Raw genomic sequence first — 19,688 nt, forward strand, 5'->3', positions numbered from 1 at the left:
TAAATGTATAAGCTGTATAAACTTATATACTTATACTTTGCAGTATAAGCTGCAAAGCTTTTAATGTTTAGTTCTGCAGTTCTAAAGAAAATAATACAGGGAAATATATTTTCGTGATAGCCTTGGCTTTGGAAAGGATGTGCTAAGTCACAACACCATCCACTCAGCTATATTGAAACTAAGTGTTTCTTTTCATTAAAGGGCACCACAAAGTGAAAAGACTAGATCAGTGATGGGAGAATATATTGGTAACTACTATGCAGTTACAAAGAAAGTGGTCTTTAAGAGTCTTAGTAAATACATTGCAGTAACAAAAAGACAATTCATTTAAAAGTCAGAGGATCGGAAGAGATCCTTTTCCAAGGAAGATGTACACAGGGCCAGTAAGCACATGAAAGGATATGGGATACCATCAGGGAGATGCAAATGACAACCACGGTGAGCTACCACTTCACACCCATTAGAGCACCTAAAATCAAAAGTTGGTGAACAAGTACTGATGAGGATGTGGAGGAACTGAAGTTCTCATACACTGAGAAATGTAGTTGGTATAGTCACTTCAGAAAATAGCCTGGCATTTTCTCAGAGTTACCATATGACTCAGCATTTCCATCCCTTAGGTATATATCCAAGAGAGACTTACCCACATAAAAACTTGCACACAAAAATTCATAGCAGGATTCTTCATAATAACCAAAAAGTGGAAGCACCCCAAGGTCAGTGGATGAATTAAGGAACATACAAAATGCGGGATACCTATACAGTTGAATATTATTTTGCCACAAAAGGAATGAAAGACTACTACATGCTACAACTTGGATGAGCATGGATGGACATGGTGATGAAGCCAGGTATAAGAGTTTATGTATTATATGATTCCGTTAATATGAAGAGTCCGGAATATAAAAAGAGTAGTTTAGCAGTTGCACATGGCTGATGTGCAGAAAATGGGTAGCTAGGATGGTGATATGATAGCTGAACTTTCTTTTTGAAATGAATATGTTCTAAAACTGGTGATGGTTGCACCCTGAGTATACCAGAAGCTATTGAGTTGTACACTTGAAGTGGGTGCATTGTATGAATTATATCTCCATAAAACTTGGTTCAAAAAAAGGTAGGGACTTTACCCAAGAGAAATCTAAAGGGTCCATACGCATGAAAAGGTCTTTGATCACCATTTAGAAAAATGAAAATGAAAACTAGGCCGGGTCCCCCACCCTCCCCTCCAGACGGACAGTCATTTAGAGTGCGACAGTGCCAACTGTTGGTGAGGATGTGACATGACAACACTGCTGGTGGGAATATCTAGTATGGTGAAAATACGCATAGGACCAAGCAGTTTCTAAGTCCGTGCTCTAGAAATGCTTGGATGTGTTGTACTATGATGAGCATGCAAGAATATTTGTGATAGACCCTAGCTGGAAACAACCCAGCTATGGAAATGAACTACAGCTGTACAAAACATCCTGGATGGAATCTTAAGAACAATAAGCAAAAAGAATGAGAGAGGAATAATAGTTTTCTCCCCACTCATTCGTAGTTGAATAGTGGGTAAATACTGTTTGGTGGTGCATTCATAGGGGATGAGACTAAAGAACATGGAATATGGAAGTCAGCAGAGTTGTTGTCTCTGGAGATGGGGGTACTGAGGGGGAGACGGCCTTCCAACCGGGGTGGTAGTTGTGCAGGTGCTATTTTATAGTTACTGTTAAATTGCCATTATGTTTGTTAGGAGAGCAAACGAAAATTTAAGACCCAATGGGCCCTTTAATAAAAATGCTTATTTTAATTTACTGTGCTCTTTTTCATCATCAACAGTTTAGACTGAGTTCTGTATCATTTCTTTTCTGGATACCAAAAGCTTGGGAAGAATGTAAACTTAGAAAAAAGTTAAATGTGGAAATTTTTATTGGTGACAAAATCGTTTAGTCACTTCCAAGTGGAAGACTGTCATATCATTCAAAAAGCAATTTTAAAATTCCAGTGAAATATTTCATCCCCTACTTAGCCGAGAAAGAGTGTTTTTAGATTGCTACACAAAAGCCTGCATAAAACGGAAATCAGCCCACAGTTTTAGTTGTTAGCCCTACAAGAAACGGGGAGGGGGTGTTGATGCTAAGAAAACGTAATCTATCAAGCTCTGATGAATCAGGCGGCTTTCATTTCTCTCAGAGAGATTTAGTGTTTAGTTGTAAGATGTTTTTGAAGATGAAAAACATAATGGAGCCCTTTAAGATATTTCAGACCTAAGCTAGGCTTATTACATGAATATGCTAATGAAGCAGCCAGGCCTTCAGTGAGTCTCCTTCCTTTTGGAATGGTGGATATAAAGTAAAAGACCGTTGCATTTAAAAATTTTAGTTGTAATGTGATTTGGGTTTTCCCTTAAACATGAACTTGGATATTACCAGAGTAAAGTCAAATAGTTATTTTCCAAGATTTAGAACTTGACCATACTGTTACCATGAAGTCTGTGGGCCACATAACCACATTTCTGAGAAAATACATGGTTTTTGCATTTTTTTTAAAGTTAGCACTAAGGATTCATCCAAGATGCAGTTGTTTTTGTAATTAATTTTATTTCTTCCCTTAAAATACTGTTTTGAGATAAAAATTGTAACAGAACAGAAAAAAGATGTTTTAGGATAGATATATTTAAAGAATAACTTTTTCCCCTTAAAATCTCAGTGTTCCACATACTAAGCACATCCTGTTAGACTTCTTAAGTATTAAATGCATCTTCTATCCTTGGTCTTTCTGCATTTAGCTTTTTTGGGAAGTATGTTTTTACCCACAGCATATGGTATGAGCTGCTGATTCAGTATTGAGTGGCTCTTTAAGCTTGTTAGTTACATTCTGTTGATCAGAATGGTACGCCGAACATCAGAAGAAAAACTGGTTCCTGGTCTGAAATAAATTAAACATTGTTAATCAGCTTCTGAAGAGGAACAAATGAGTAAAAGGGATTTTGTAAGGAAATCTAACACTGCCTTCCCGGGTGCAGTGTCTTCTTGTGGGGAGTGGGGAAGGTATTGGGTGTGGCCAATGTGAAAATGCCCAGAGTGATGCACACAGTTTGAGGCTAAAACTGGAAGTGGAGCCTAAATTAAAGTAATAGTTTTCTGCCTGATATTCTCCCCACTCTACTTCCCTTGTTAGAGCTGCAGCTTTCTCTTAATTCTGCATCGGATTTATCTGTGTGTCCTTCAGCTGTCTGTGGACACTGCGGCCGTGCTCACTGTCCCAGAGAAAGTAGTCCCTTGTAGAACGCGTCTCGTCACTTGTAGCAATGCCTTCCTCCCTCTGCAGAGGGAAATGGGAGACCTCGCCTTGCCTTTGACACAGCAGCTTCCCCACTTCCCTGGAAGCAATGTTTCATGGTGTCAGACAACATTCAGAACATGGTCCAAATTCAATGTATGTTAGCATATTTTTGCTTTGGCTTGTGGTTTGTCCAACAGAAGTGCCCACACACATCTTTCATCCAGCTCTGTGGGAAGTTCAGCAATGGCTCGAACAATATGGGATGTTGGGCTGCTGTCACTGGACCATCCTGATCTTATTTCTAGACTTGGTGAACAGAAGACCACACTGCTGTTGCCTTCGATTCACTTCAAAGAGGTAAAAAGAAATTATAAACTCCCTTAAACAGTTAAATTGAGGAGGAAAGGAAAATTCTGTCAGTGGACAATTCATTAGCTCTAACAAAAGAACAATAGCTATGAATCCCTTGGTGTTCAGAACCAACCAGTATGTTTAACCATAGCAGTCAACCTATATCATCACACTATTACTATTGTGTTTATTTCCTAGAATCTTGGTGACACTTATAACTAGCAGTCAGTTTAATTTTACAAATAATCTTGAATGGAAATAGCTTAAAGCCAAATTAAGCGTAGTTAAATCTAGGACAGTGTGTCTATTTTCAGTTCAGCCACCAATCTGAAATTTCAGTATGCATTGTCCATCCAGCAAGATGTATTTTTATTTTTTCCATCTTTTCTTCACATAATGATCAGGACTTCCTATTTAGTATCAATTTTAATGTGATATTTTATTATTAAAATTGTGTGGCCCAGCCACATCATGAAAATGACTTTGCACAATGAATCCTGAGTATTTTAACCTGGGTGAAGAATTTGGCAACATTAAATACTTGGTGGGTATCTGAAACGATAGGGTCCTGTGCTGGTTTCACCAAAAGCTCATAGAGGTAGGCACTTCCATCTGTGCTCCGCAGACAAGGACACCAGGCCTCAGAGGTTCAGGGACTCGGCCCGGTCACACAGCCAGGAAGTGGCAGAATGAGGATTTGCGCCCCAGGAACGTGTTCCAAAATCTGTGCTTTTTTTTCCCCTTTCCATTTAGATACTTAAAATATAGTTAGGGATCTGAAAGGCACACTGGTGATAAATTTAATCTTTCTAAATATTATTTAGTGTCAAAATGAGTGGTGTAGGCAAAGGAACAGGAGTTAAGGAAAATCGAGGGAGGTGTGCTGCAGATGTGAGGCATTTCTAATTCTGGGGTGGAAGCCGCCACTCCTGTGGAAGGCTTCTCGTGGCAGCTGGGGACACAGCAAGAGGGCTCCATCTACGAAGGCCCATTGGCCGCCATCTAGGGCTTATTAGCCTGGGGACACTGGGCAGCTAAGAAGCTCCTTTCTTTCAGATGCTTACCCATCACCAAATGCTGCCATCAAATCAAGTGATTGCACTGTACTCTGGACAAAAGATTAGGCTGAAATGAAATGAGAGGGTTGGCCAGAAGCCTGCAAAATGGGGGAATAAAATAAGAAGTCAGCGGCCTTGCTAGCAGGACACTGAAGCCGGTGCACTCAGACGTTCTGACTTGCAGGTTATAGATGTCCTTTCTTGAGCTGGGAATGTTTGATCCAGCCTCTGGGGAATAGCCCGAGCGACTCTCAGTCAGTCTGCTCTTAATCGGTTCCTAGTGAGTAAACTGATGACTCAGCCTGCACAGGCCAGGACACGCGGCTGAGTGAGAGTGGCCAAGTGGCATATCCGGATGGCTGTTGCAGTTGCTTCGTCCTTGCTTCGCCGCTTAGCAGCGTGACTTGAAGCTGGCCCTCCTCAGATAGCTCTCCCCCCATCTTCTGTAATTTAAAGGGACTGGATTATTAGAGTTCTCCAATGCCACACGCCCAGGGCCAGGCAGGTACGGGGTACAGAGGGTAGTGGGGTGAAGGCTAATGCCAACCTAAAGGCATTCAAAAGCTTAGAAATGCTGCTGACCAAGAGAATATGTCTTTGCTTCTAATTTTGTCCAAGGGCCACCAGTGTTTGTCCGTTGGGGTGGTCTAATAGTTCCTATTATATGAAAAATGGATGTCGTACACTTGCTGAAAAGGGACTCAAGCCTCTGTTGTAGTCTGTGCCGGTGCCCCAGTTGCTACCCCCATGGGGTCCCGCCCTCCTTGCTCCCTCTGCAAGTACCAGGCTTCTGACCCAGCTGGTAATTCTCTCATCAGGAACAGCACACTTGGCTGCTTTATTTTCTATTATCAGCTGTGATCTTAGCACCCAAGTATGTCGAGGTGTAGAAATACTCATTGATAATGCGTTTCCCTGAAACTTTTTTGGTGGTTCCTTCCCTAGAAAGGGACATGGAGAAAAAAAGACCCAGTGAATCCCAAGGATGTAGAATGGGGAAGGACCTCTGGTTACCGGACAAAGGAAAGGCTAGGTGGTGGGATCAAAGCAGCACTTCCAATCCATGAGTTTAAGTCCAGGTTTTGGGGAGAGTGAGGGTAAGGACATAGAGCAGGCTGTGACCTTCGGAATTCGCTCTGACTTAAGTAAACTTCAAATTCAGCAAATTTAGACAGCAACCAAGTGGAGGACAGGAATCCCTGGAAAGCTAGCCTCCGGGTCTGCGTGTAGCGGAGGAGTTTGGGGTTCAGTGAATAATAGCTACAAAGAAAAAGTGATTGGGAAGAAAGGTAGGTGGGATTATTAACTCTGGGAATATCAAAATTTCGTTTAAAAAAATATATACTAACTGTTTCAACTATGAATCTTGCTCATTTAGTCATATTAATTTATTGAGTTTTTAACTTCCAGTGTCCTGTTAGTTTCAGGTGTACAATAGAGTGATTCAGCAATTCTATGCATTACTCAGTGCTCATTATGTCAATTTTATTTAACTTTGGAAAGAATCAGTTTTTGGTTTCCTTGGTTTTTCCTATCATATGTCCATTTCCATTGCACTAATTTCCACTCTGTTTTATTTTATTAAGTTAATCATAATTTAAACGCCAACAAGTAATTTAAGAAAAATAATTTTTAAAAATACATGTATTTGGGATAAGGAAGGGTGTAAAAGGAAATCTGACATTCTTTCTGTTAAGGTAATGTCTCTAATTGCAAAATAAAGAAATAGCAGTATGAGCATGGAGACAAATGCCAGAGGATTCTAAGAGCTGAAAGCAGCCCCCTCTGGACAGTGAGCAGGACAGCACTGCCGTTTTCATTATGAATCTCATAATACAGTTTCCGAAAACCCTCTTTTTCTTTCATGTAAAAGAAATCTGGAGGTAGAAAATCTCAGTACTGTACTGTGGTTCCATGAACATCAGGCACCCTGGATTCTTTGAGCTTGTTTCTGTACTGTGTGTGACCTCTCTTCTCAAGTCCCTCATGGCGCAATACGACCACCGGGCTCCAGCCAATGCACAGCAGGAACGAGGTGCTTAGGAGGATGTTCTTGATAACTTTAAGGAAATGGAGAAGTGGTACACATTGCTTCCACTTGCACCTTCTTGGCCAGAATCAAGTCACGTGCCTGTGCCGAGGGAGGTGGGGAACACTGTCTTTTGCTGTTTTCCCTTCCTCATTGGGGCACTTGAGTAAAACTCGTTTTGAAAAGTGGGTTTAGGAATGGCAGGGGATTTTTAATTGGTTATTGGTAAATGCTTTGGGATAATGCTATTTCCTCTTCCTGCACCATCTTCGAAACTGCCCCTCCTTTTCTTTAATATTTATTTCCTTTCAAAGTGTCCTTTGGTTTCTGTTCTCCTTCCTGTGTAATAACTTCTTGAGATTCTAGTCTGTTCTGTAATCCTGTTTCCACTGAATCCAACTAAACTCCAAATTCAGGATCTTGTCAGTTTTTCCCACAGTCCTGAGCATAGTGGGCATGGTATAGGTTCGCAGGACATACCTGTGTGGAGAGTGTAAGCTCCGGAGGGAACCCATTTTTCGGCCCCTTTGAGCACTCCAGGGTGCCCCATGTATACCTCTCCCTCTGGGCTGTCATGAAGGGTGTGAAGCCCTTGGATGTGGGCATGGCTAGAACAAAATGACCTTCCACAGAATAGACTGGGAGAGTGTTGAAGCCAAAATGCAGAGCTGTGGAGACGGGCTGATGAGCTGTTGAGTCTCATGGCTGGTTGGTGGCAGAGCTGTCTGGATGGTGGGTGGACCTCCCGACACTCAGGCACCTCTTCAGACCACAGAGCTCAGTCGGACACTGATTTCAAGGCAAAGCTTCATCACACAGCATCATTAAGAAAACAAATGGATAATAAATTCTTATGTATTCGGAAATTGTTCCTCTCCTCCCCTCCTCTTGGGATTGATGAGCTTAGCTGGAAATAATGGACCTGAGCACCAGGTCTAAATGGTAATTATTGTTCTTGTACCTTGTTTATAGACTTCCGAAGACTGTAATACTTATTAAGAGGATCCTTTTCTCTCCCCCACTTCCCACCAGTTTTTTTTTTTCCCCCTTAGTGTTAAGAACTGAGGAGCCAGAAAATAAATGAGCTGGAAGAAAGAACAGTTTCTTTTTTCTAGGAGTTGTGTCATATTTCTAAAGGGCAGCGCTGTAAATACCGTCCTCCCCTCGGGGAAGGAATCGTGCTTCAAGGACACCTCACCGGAGACACATTCCAGGGGAAGAATGGCCAGTTCGGGACTTACCCAGACAATTACACGGTCATTGGCCGAATTCCTGCCTTCACCTCATAGGGGTTTCTTGGTTTTGTTTTTGTTTTTCGAAGCCATTTCTGCTTTTTTCTGACTTTTTTCAGGTATTTGTGGCTCGCTTAATGATATTATCCTTCAGACTGCTTGAAATTAATCCATGCCTGTCTCTTGGTTCCTTCTTACATAAAGTGGTCTCCTGTTTGTCCTTAGCTGGCCTTGTGGTTTCGAAGGCAGCCAGCCCTCTGAGTCTCGGGCTAGTGAGCAGTTCCACCGCTAGGGCTGGAAGCACTGGTGAGCCTTACAGAGGCAGCACTTGGCCCCCTGGAGCTAATCCCTTAGTGACTCCTGTGAGGGACTGTGAGAGGTCCAGAGCCAGAGAGATCCCAGGTGGTAGCTCAGAGACCGGCTCCCACACCGCCCCCTGGGAGTTCTGGGGGCTTAGCTTCTGATTAGCTTTAAGACATTCTCTTGTATATCTCGCCTGGGCCCTAGCAGCCCAAGGGCCAAGGAAAACAAGGCCCAACCTCCTTGGCCTGAAGCTGAGTTGCTTCCCGTCCACGTGTAGCCCCTACCGCCTCTGGTTCCTTTCCTAGAGGTTCCACATCTCTGCCTTTCCAGCCCCAGATGCTCCCTACTGGCCCAGGCAGCTGAAGGACCAAGCACTCTCCCCGCTTCGAATGCTGAGGCCAGTCCTCCTGACCACAAGCCACTGGATCTTCCCGTTGCACCCCAGCCCAGCTCCTTCCTGCGCTCTGCTCTGCTGGGGCTGCCTCCTGCTGTCCAGCTTCACCCCTTCCCCTGCGCTGGGGAGGACAGTTTCCCTAGAGGAAATGGGGAGCATCGTGACCCAAAGGACTGAAGAAGGGGTAAAGGGCTGAGTACAGCATGTCCACGTACTGCCTTGCAGGAGGTGAACAGTAGAAGAGATACAGCAGGGGAAGGGCGAGCACTGTCTGCGACTTCAAAGCCTTCTAAAAGAGTCAGCTGCTGCCCTGGGTGGGTGGGGCGGGGGGAGGAGAAGGGGTGAAAAGAGGGGGAAATGGAGAGGACAGGAGGAGGGCTGTGCTGTGCTCTGAGCCTTTCCTGAGGGCCGCCAGCTGGTCGCCGAGTTGGCTGTATGCCAGCCCTGCTCCACTGTGTCTGTCCTCTGTGTGCTCTGGGCCAGGCTTTGTCTGCTCCAAGGGCCACCTCTTTCTCATTCCCATAAAGACCTTGTATGAGCAGCAGTGGCCTCTTGGAAGAAAAAGATGTCTTTGTGTTGAGGCACAAAGAGCTAAAATCCCTGAACTCACAAAGGCCAGCGCTGGAAAAATGATTCTAAAGTCTTGTAAAGGAACGCTGAATGAGAGCATGAATTTGTAGCTAGAGTGAAATGAGGAAGCGTTTTGGAAAATCTCTTTCTAGAGGCCAAGAACTACTAAGCCTTCATTAGTCAAGGAGTAGCTTGGGGCCTCAGGGAGACCCTGTCCTGGGCCAAGGGGAGCTGAACATGGACAGCAGAAGTCTAGGAGAAGGGAACAAAAGCCATGGAGCACCAAGTCTGCACCATACGTTCTGCACAATAACCTCATTTAATCCACACACAGACCTGCCACCTGTGGGGACACCAAAATGGAGGCTGGGAAAAGGGAAGTCACTTGCCTGAGGTCACTGAGTTGAATAATGGAGGGACGGCTGCCCCGCATGCCTCCTGCTCCCCCTCATCCCTACCCCCATGAAGTGCTCACCGAGAGAGCACTCCCCATGCACTGACCAGGACACGGATACTCAGAGGACTGGAGGAATTTGCCCAAACTCACTGGGATGGTGGGGGCAGGATCGGGGGCCGCATTAGCTCCACAACATCTTTGTAGGAATCTTGCAGTTAAATTCCTCCTGTGGGGGTGAGTCGTGGTCTGTGTGGTCTGCAGAGATTTCAGTGTTTCCTTTCTCATGTTGGTGAGTCCTTTCTCAAGGTGGCAACAAAATTTGTCAGATTTTCCTCCTTCATGTTGAGAGATGCATCTCCATGCTGTTTATCAGACACATTTATAGCAAGATACTGTCTCTCTAATTCCTCCTTTGGTTGACTGAAGTATGGACCAGACCCACGTGCTGAGTAGAGGTGTGTAAGAGGTGGAGGTTCCTGCTGAGGCCACTGAGCCTCCTTTGACCAGCTCACCTGAGTGCCGCTGTCCAGGGACAGTCTGGCCCCAGGCAGCTGTCTTCAACATATCCATCATCTTCTCATTTAGCTCATTTTGCTGGTTTCACAATCCCTCATGGAGAGTCTAATAACTAAAGTCTTGGAAGGAATCTGGGCTGTGAACATTGTCCTCAGTGGACCAACTAAGAGCTGAAAAGAGTAAAATGAAAAGCGGGACAAAGCCATTGCTCAGGTTAGGATAATTAGAATTCGAGGCTTCTTTCTTCTATAAAAGGAAGGGGAAAACCACTATCCTGGTGGTCTCCATTAGAGAAAGAAATGTTTTATTAAATCGTATGTAATCCTGGCAATTGCTTTCTATTGGAGCTTGAAGAGAGGCCTGGGAATGTTCCATCTCCCAGCACTTTCTCTCTACTTCCTTTACGACACTCTTTACTTTCTGCCAAGTTATTTGTGTCTGGTCTTAGTGTTTAATTTTTGCTTCTAGATGGTATGTCCCTATATCTACTTCTGTGGACAATTTGTAGTGGTTTGTATGCATGGAAGGCGCTCAATGAAAGATGTAATATAAGCACATGATGGATGGACAGCTATTTGGATGGATGGCCCCTGATAGGCAGGTTAGCACGAGAAGAGAAGAGTAGAACTTGCTGATTCAGGAGGGGAGGTGAGAAGGGGAGCTGATATTCATTGAATGTCCTTGCTATGCACTATGTTTGGCACTTTATAACCATTTCGGTAATCACTACACCAATGCAGTCAGGTGGCTTTGTTTTCTCATTTCAAGGTGTTTAATACCCCAAGGACTAGGGAATTCGCTTAATAGGACCCTCGTCTAGACTGGTCTGAATAGAAAACCCACCACACTCTAAAAGTCAACCCAGCACCAGGTGGACACCGAGAGTTGGCTTTTACGATGTGGTTTACCCAGTCGTAAACCCAGTGATTTACCCACTGACCCCAAAAATCTGTGGATGCAGATTGGTGGAGCTGGTTTGGGCATGAATGAGGGTGTGCTGTGGGAGTGAGGGAGCATCCGGCCTCCCCAAGGCCTGAGTGACTGAAGTATCAGCCCAGGAAGACTGGCTGCCTTCGTTAGTTCCAGAGGAGCCAGGAGAGGGTGTGGCCATGCCCTCAGCATACCTGTCCTAAAATGCTGTATGCTGGGGAGGGGGAGCCTGGGGGCTCAGTCAGCTAAGTGTCGATTCTTGGTTTCACTTCAGGTCAGTATTTTGTGGTCGTGGGTTCCAGTTCTACTTTGGGCTCTGTCATGGAGTCAGCTTCAGATTCTCTCGCCCTGCCCCTCCTGTTCACGCACACCCACTTTCCCTCTCAAATCTATAAATACAAATCTTAAAAAAAAAAAAAAAAAAGTGGGGCGCCTGGGTGGCTCAGTGGGTTAAAGCCTCTGTCTTTGGCTCAGGTCAGGATCCCGGGGTCCTAGGATCGAGCCCCACATTGGGCTCTCTGCTCAGCGGGGAGCCTCCTTCCCCCTCTTTCTCTCTGCCTGCCTCTCTGCCTACTTGTGATCTCTGTCTGTCAAATAAATAAATAAAATCTTTGGGAGAAAAAAAAAAGGTGCTGTGTGCCACCAGGGGTGGCCTTCTCCCTTCCCATGTCACCCAGCCCTGCCTTCCCCGCCCCCGCAAACAACTGTACCCTTCTCAGTGCCTCCTGAAGAGGGTAAAAGCTAAGAGTGAGAGTTACCTGAATGGCAGCCCTCAGAGGAGGGGAGAGCGGAAGCCGAGTTCTGCCAGCTGGGGGCTGCCTGGAACAACGTTTGTTGGGCCTGGCCTCAAACTGATGTCACCATCCAAGGAGACAGGGCTGGGAGTCAGCGGGCAGCAGGGTTTGGGAGCCCAGACTATGGATTTGGTTCTGGAGATCAAATCCTTTATGTAACTTGCCCACATGATGGCCGTCTGTCGTGCGGGAGCATCCTGGTTCCAGAGTCTATCCCAACTAGCCCTGGTGAGCCTGTCCCTCATAGATGCTGTCTCGTGGGGTGGGGGGAAGGGCTTCTGTTAGCAGGCCCACGCCGACGACAAGCTGCCACAATTGCTCTGTCCTCTTTGGGGGGGGTGTGCTTCTGAGTTTCTGACAAACTGTAAAGCTACCCAGCTTTTGTGAACTCCCCACAAACCCCTCTCCCTACCCCCTTGAGGTACCAGTGCAGCCTACTCATTCTTCCTGGTTATTTACACTTCAAGTCATCTGAAGGAGAATAAAGTTTGTCAGAGAATACTAATTCTCATTTCTAGTCATATGGCCTTCAGTGGTAGACATTATTTTTTCACATATATTGTCTTTTGGAGTGATTATAACCCTGTTTTATTTGCATCTCTGTGGGGGACTCATTTGCCTGCCTGACCACTCTGGCAGGCCCAGGCTGTATTGGCGCACCTCTGTACAGAGACCTCAGGAGTCCTTGTGTCCTTTGGAGTGGGTTCCTGGGACACAACCCCAAGATAGGTGAAGAGGTTGCCCCCCTCCTCCACCAGGGAGTCGATGAGGTAGAGGAGGAAGTCCCCATAAGGTGGCAGAGGCTGAAGGCACTCGTGCTGGACCTTTTAGCTCTGTGGGGAGGGGCACTTTTGGGAAGCTGTCTGTGTGGTGCCCTATGAGTACCCTTTGACCCTCGTTATCCCTGGCTCCTTGAGCAAGAGAACTAGAAGAAGAAGAGACAGCCAGGCCCCTTTTGGAGATACTCTTAGAAACTGTAACGCTGGTTGGGAGAGAAATCCTAACTCCCCCAAAAGTGGAAAACAAGACGTGTGTGAAAGTGACAAAGTGAGGGCTTGTCAGCTGTGGCTGCGGGAGAGAAGTGCGTGGTCCTCCCCTCCTCCCCCCTGCCGCCCCGCCGCCATCTCACTGCGTGGCATCAGGGAGGAGGAGGGACAAGGTGTAGTGAGGCTTCCACGGGCCGTAAAGGCCACCACAGATGGACACCAAAGAGAACATGTCAGCCCCTCAGGTGCCTGTTGCAGGAAAGAGGGTTTTGGGGCTGGGGTCTGGGTTGGTTCTGCTGGGAGGGTGTCTGTGGCTTCCACCGTTTTTGCCACTCTGGCCACTAGCCTCTTCCTGGCACAACCCCAGGATCCTACCAGGAGAGGACCACTGGGTGCTTGCAGCTGGTTCCTCCGGGAGTCGGCAGTCTGTGCTTTTCTCCTTTGCTGATCTCAATCTCTACCCTTCCTCTGTGATCAGCCACAACTGTGGGTAGCATAGCTTTTCTGAGTTCTATGAGTCCTTCATCGAACCTAAGGGTAGTCTTGAGGACCTCTACAAAACGTGCCAGGACCTGAGTCCCGTGTTTATTTCAAAGGCCTTATAGGAGGTGGTTTCACGGGCATTCAGCACCAGGAGCTGGTAGGGAGTGTTAGTTATTTTTCTTTAAGTGAAAGAGGGAGGAGATGCCTGGAAATTTCACCTCAGAGGCAGATCTGCTTCTGTTCTAGGCTTTTCCCATATACAACCAGGACAGCAGATCACTTCCCTTCCCTCCCCAGGCTGCTCATCTGTAACACAGGAGGGCAGGCTAAACCCTGGCGAAGGGTGGCTAGCACAGGCTCTGGAGTGGGGAGCGGGGAGCGGCAGCTCCTTCTCTGTGTCCCCAGTCTCCCTGGTCTCCCTGGTGCGCAGTGGGTGAGCTGGAGGGAAGCCAGCAATGCTTGGCTTGCATTCCCACTGCCCTGAAGGGGGCTCTGGGCTCTGGTGGCAGATCTGTCTGGAGTTTCTGCAGCAGGAGCAAAGCTTCCCAGTGGCATTGGTGGTGGAACAGAGGGGCATCAGCCCAGCCTGGAGTCCACGCTCAGGCCCCACAGAGGACGGGGGTGCTCACTGCAGGCCTCGAGGGGCTTGATACCTTCAGAGAAAGTGGGTGAGGAGCTGCAACATCCAGGAGAAGGCTGGGCCCTAAGACGTCTCCTGGCCAGAAAGCTTCAGTCCGCCCCCAGGGATTTTGCATTATTCCCGATAACTTGTTTAGGATGAATAAGATAGAATAAGATAATTTTCCCCCACTTTTATTATTTTGATTTTTAACAAGTGGAAAGGGAAATCCCCTACTGGGGAGGGTGAGGTGAGGATAAGTGGGCTGTGGAGGGGCGGATGTTCTCAGTTTCTGGAACAAAGAGACTCTCTAGCTGGTAGAAACCTCCCTCCTGCCCTCTTGCCCCAAGCTCTGGTTGCTCGGAAGAGAATCTAGGGAAGTTGGAACATGGGAAAAGGAGACAGATTGAGAGACTCTTGTGAATCTTGGGGTGTTTGGTTAATAGTATCAGAAGCTGGACTGACAGAGACCCTTTTCCTTAAATATTAAGTCAACACTGGAGACAGTATTCGTTAGAAATGTAACAGGAGATGGCTGGAAATTTGTCTTTTTTTTTTTTTTTTTTTTTTAAGAGAGAGAGAGAGGAGGGGAAGGGGCAGAGGGAAAAGGGGAGACAGAGAATCTCAAGCAGGCTTCATGCCCAATGCGGAGCCTGACACAGGGCTCATTTCACGGCCCTGCGATCATGATCTGAGCCAAAATCAAAAGTCAGGTTAAATACAAAGTAAAGCCCATTAGACCGGGCTTAACCAACTAAGCCACCCAGGTGCTCCAGGAATTTGTCTTTTAAAGGAAGGAGTGTTAGGGCTTACATTCATCTTCAGTCCTCTGAAGCCCGAAGTCAGCAAGGTGAATCAATGATGCTCTAGAATGACCTTTTCTGTGACCTTTAACTGATTAGTAGGGTTCCCATCTCCATATGCTGGGAGCCTAGGCTTTCGCCTCCTTCTGCTCCATCAGAATCTGGTCTTGGAAGAGACTCCACTGACAGTCATTTACACTTTAGTGAGAATATGTCATTGTACTCTCTCTCCCTGGATATCTGCATTCCAAGACTGAATTTTCCCATGAAAGTTGCTATTGCTACAAAAGACATTCCAGCCTTCCAAGAGCAGGAAAGGAGTTATCCTGGGTAAGGACAATGTTAGTTCACATATTTCTGTTGCAGAGTGACCTAACTCAGTTCATAGACCAAGGGGGAAATTACAGGCTCGTACTGGTGGGAAGAAAGGTGAGGATTTTGGGGAGGAAATGCAGGCGCCAGGCTCAGAGGGCACCACTGGGCTAAGGCAGGCCTGCCTCCACTTCCCTTTGCATGGTTTCTTGCTCCCTTCTTGCAGGCTGAGGCTCTCTGTGGCCCAGGAGGGAGGATAGTCCCTGCCCCAAAGCCCGTGCAGGCAGGATGTGGTGGACAGGCACTCAGCATCCATTCCACACTCTTTTTTAGAGGGCTGTTCTGTACCGCAGAGACTAGGAGGCTGAAAACTACATTCCCCAGACTCTCTTGCAGCTACCGATCTGGTTGAGATTTCGATTCTGCATGTTAGATGCGCCTGCACAAGATGTGAAAAGCAGATGGAAGAGAGAGCCTGTGCCCCTGCTGTTGGCTGCTGACAAGGGGGTATGTCTGATTTTACTGGAGTGACTTCTTTACCAGGGTGGCCTTTACACAAATGGCTGCTTCCCAATTGTAGGAGAGATAGCAACCCTCTCAGGGACCTGGCTGTCTTGGTATGTATTTCCCAAGAGTCAGTCCTGAGAGCATCACCCAGAGTCTTTTCGACTTTCCTGGTGACACACAGGCCATTTGATAGCCCGGGTTAAATACAAAGTACAGGCCATTAGACCAGAAAAAGAGTGACAACATGGTACAGCCAAGCAGGAAACCATTCCAGGACAGGGTCTGGGAAGGCTATTCAGATGAGGTTTAAGGAGGAGAAATGGGTAACATCTTTTAAAATCGAAAGACTGCAAATTCTGTGTCCCAGAGCAGGAAAGCCAAGTCTTGAGTGATGCTGACTAATCTGTGAGTTGTCTAAGCATGGGGGACTGGAAGGGGCCTACTGGGTGCTGGAGATGCCCATCTCAGGATTATGGTCCAGGGGTCTCTCCCCGGGGGCTATGGCACCAGGGCCCCGCAAATTCAGCCAGGCTGTCAGTGTCAGTGACCTTGGTGGCCAGGTCAGAGTTTGTCCCTGATCATAAATCGCATCTGCTTAAACCAGCTGAACTGGATTCTATTGTATTAACTTGGCCCTGATTGGAGCACTGGGCTTAGCTCGTAACCTATAAAGGGAGAGGGACACTCAATCACCCTGATCCTTGGAATGCCAAGGAGGTGCTCCCCTGGCCTGGCCATGTGCCCTCCCTTAGACCAGTAACCATGTCTGAGGATGTAGAACCATGGGTGATCTGGCCTAGAGGGAGGGTGCCAGGTCCTGTACAGAAGCGCTCTCACTCCCTACATCCTCCTGTAGAGGAACTATTGCAGGGGATGGTGACTGTGTGACACTGCTCTGGTCCATGAGATGTCAGCAGAATGGCACCAGGGAGGCCTGGGAAAGCCACTTCCCAGGAAGGCTCCCTTCCTACTGCTGCTGCTGGTAACATAGATGGAAGACGGAGAGGTCTCCCACCTCGCCACCGAGGTGACCAGCATGAGAACCAGAGACAACACGCTAAACATGGCAAGTGGGAAGAGAGGAAGTGCTGGCCTTCCTGTCTTATGACAGCATCTGCCACCAGACTCTAGTTATTTGAATCAAATCCCCTTCTTCTGCTTCTTTAAGCTCCTCTCTATTGGATTTTCTGTTACTTGCAGCTGAATGCATTCCTAACTAACACAGGAGGCATCCTGGGATTGACAAGTTTGCTAGACCACAGGGAGATGGGGTAGTTTTTCAATAGGACAGGACAGGGATATTGTTCCCAGACAAAGGGAATAGGAGAGCGTCCTAGACTGATGAAGGCAAAGGCTCCACAAGGTACTTTGATGGGCCTTATCAACAATCCCTAATCCCTCCTCTGCAGGCCGTATTACCCCAACTGTGGGTATGACCGACTACTGTGGTTTGTGCCTCCTCAGTGAAAGCCAGCAGAACTGGGACCTGATTAAGAGGAGAAGGACTGTAAGAACCTGATCTGGAACGATCTGATGGGGGAGGAACAGAGAGGTTGGGGGTTGGGTAGAAGAGGTCTATAAACTCCCGTATGTTTATGTGTTCATTGGGTGTTTTGATAAATACCGACTCCCAAACCCCCAGCCCTGTGGCTGCCCTGGAGTTGGAGCTCTCTGACCCCAGAGCTTCTGGAATGGGCGTTGCTGTAGCGACAGACATAGGTTTTATCTGTGCTGTCCAATACGGTAGCCATTAGCCACATGTGAGTGTTCAACACTTAAAATGTGGTTTCTGCAACCAAAGAGCTGAATTGGTAATTAATTGGTAACTTAAATTCATTTGGATGTAAATAGCTGGGTGTGGCTGGTGGGTGTTGCACCAGACAGAATCCAGCACGGTCCTTGACAGGTCCTGGAGGAAGCAGGGACACAGAAAGACAAAGGCCTGGAGCTCACAGAGGTTTCCACAGCCTTGGGAATGTGTGCAGAAGCTGCAGCTTTCAGCAGGAAGCTGGCCAGCCCACCGCAGGCACGCTTCCTTCCATCTTGTGTCCAGATGGCCAGTCCTGCTCAGTGCAGTCCAGGGAAAAAGAAGGGGTACAAATGGTCCATGTTGGGTTAGGCACTTGGCAGGTGTTTGGGGAGCATGGTTCTTAAAGGCAGCCCCGTGGACTCTTTCATTTCTTCCTTACCCTCTCTCCTCCTGAGCCCCAGAATGACAGAGCCCAAAGGCCTGGCCCTCCCAGGGCTGACACAGAGAAGGATCCCAGGGAGGGAGAGAGGCCTGCTGGCTGCCAGCGAGAGCAGCAGTCACAGGGTAGAAGGCAGCACTCATGGCCTCTGGTTAAGCCTTTCTTTTAGTGATTCCATCAGCATCCCTTCTGTGAACATTTCCCTCCAAATGGAGCAGCAAGAGGCCATGGATATAATTTGCTTTGCCAGACTTCAGTTTTCTTTACTTATTTATTTTTTAGATTTAAATTCAATTAATTAACATATAGTGTATTACTGGTTTCAGAGGTAGAGGTCTATGACTCATCAGTCTTCTATCACACCCAGTGCTCATGATGTCACATGCCCTCCCTCTTTAATGTCTAGCACCCAGTTACCCCATCCCCTCAGCCCCCTCCCCTCCAGCAACCCTCAGTTTGTTTCCTATGAGTAAGAGTCTCTTATGGTTTGTCTCCCTCTCTGATTCTATCTTGTTTTCTTTTCCTTCTCTTCCCCTATGATCCTCTGTTTTGTTTCCTAAATCCCACATATGAGTGAGATATGAAAACTGTCTCTCTCTGATTGACTTATTTTGCTCAGCATAATACCCTCTAGTTCCATCCGCGTTGTTGCAAATGGCAAGATTTCAGGTTTTTGATGGCTGCATAGTATTCCTGTATCTATATACCACATCTTCTTTATCCATTCTTCTGTCAAGGGACGGCCTAGACTCCAGTTCTTTCAGCCAGTAGAGCACTCCACTATACTTCCCCTCTCTGGTCTTTTCACTTGCCACTGCTCCTGCCTGGAACATTTCCTGCCCCTCATCAGCACGCTCAGTTTGGACAGCCTGCCTCTGAGGGCCGTCCCTGAGGAGGCCTTGGCTGCCTCCCCCGGGTCCCCCCATGGTCCAGGCTTTCCTGTGGATCTGAGGCACCTGTCCTGCCTATTGAGGTGCCCCGTCTCATAAGCCTGGAGCTCAGGGATGGTGAGGGCTATGTTGTCTTTCTCACCCATGTCTCTCTAGGTCCCGGGATGCCTGGGTAGCTCAGTCAGTTACATGCCTGCCTTTGGCTCAGGTCACAATCCTGGGGTCCTGGGATCGAGCTCCACATCAGGCTCTCTGCTCAGCTGGGAGTCTGCTTCTCCCTCTTCCTCTGCCCCTTCCCTCTGCTTGTGTTCATATGCTTGCTCTCTCTCTCTCTCTCTCAAATAAATAAATGAAATCTTTAAAAAAAAATTGGGGACCATCCCTAACAAGAGGGGTTGGCTGGCCCTAAATTGGACAGGTTACTTACCCCTCTGACCCAGGACAAAATGGGGGAAAGCACCAAATTCCTAGGGTAGGTAAGAGACAGTGAGATCAATATGCAAATTCTTGTCTGAGGACCTGGCTTGGTAAATGTAAGTTCTTTTTTCTTATCTTCTCCTTCAGAAAAACAGAAAGGGAACTGACCATAGAAGGGAGAGGGTCGGCTGCCTATTGGCATGGCTGGCAGTGGATCTAAACTGGCAAAGGACTCATAGACCTCCCATTTGAAAAGAAGGTAAGGAGCCCTTTGTGCAGGTGACTGCCCCACCTGAGCTGATCACACAACTGGGGCCCAGGGCCCAGAGAGAGAAGAGGATTGAGGGGCACCAGAAGTCGGGCCCCTCCAATGCCACAGCTGGCAAATGGGCCTTAGCTGGAAGCAGGGTAAGAGGACGCTTTCATTCCACTACAGACTGGCGTTTTTCAAACTGCTGGGTGTGATTCATCAGGAAATCAATTTAACGGCTTTGACCAGCATTAAAACAAAAGAGAACAGAAAATAAGATGCTGCCTGTCACTACAGTCCTATGAAACCTCTGGGGCTGGGGGCTAGAGGGTGATTCTGTGGATTGAGGTGACCAGGGCCATACTTGAGGGACCCATAAACTACTTCTCAGCTG

General features: G+C 47.1%; 1 long non-coding RNA gene across 1 annotated transcript; it reads left to right on the forward strand.

The window, feature by feature from the left end:
• The first annotated feature begins 475 nt into the window (after window positions 1–475).
• LOC123391367 lies at window positions 476–3,621 on the forward strand. The gene is made up of 2 exons (XR_006606020.1): window positions 476–851; window positions 3,462–3,621. It is a non-coding gene; the product is annotated as an uncharacterized LOC123391367 (long non-coding RNA).
• The last annotated feature ends 16,067 nt before the right edge of the window (window positions 3,622–19,688 follow it).

Source organism: Mustela putorius, unplaced genomic scaffold (genome assembly GCF_011764305.1).
Source record: "Mustela putorius furo isolate JIRA1106 unplaced genomic scaffold, ASM1176430v1.1 tig00000224_pilon_pilon_pilon, whole genome shotgun sequence".
Lineage (NCBI taxonomy): Eukaryota > Metazoa > Chordata > Mammalia > Carnivora > Mustelidae > Mustela > Mustela putorius.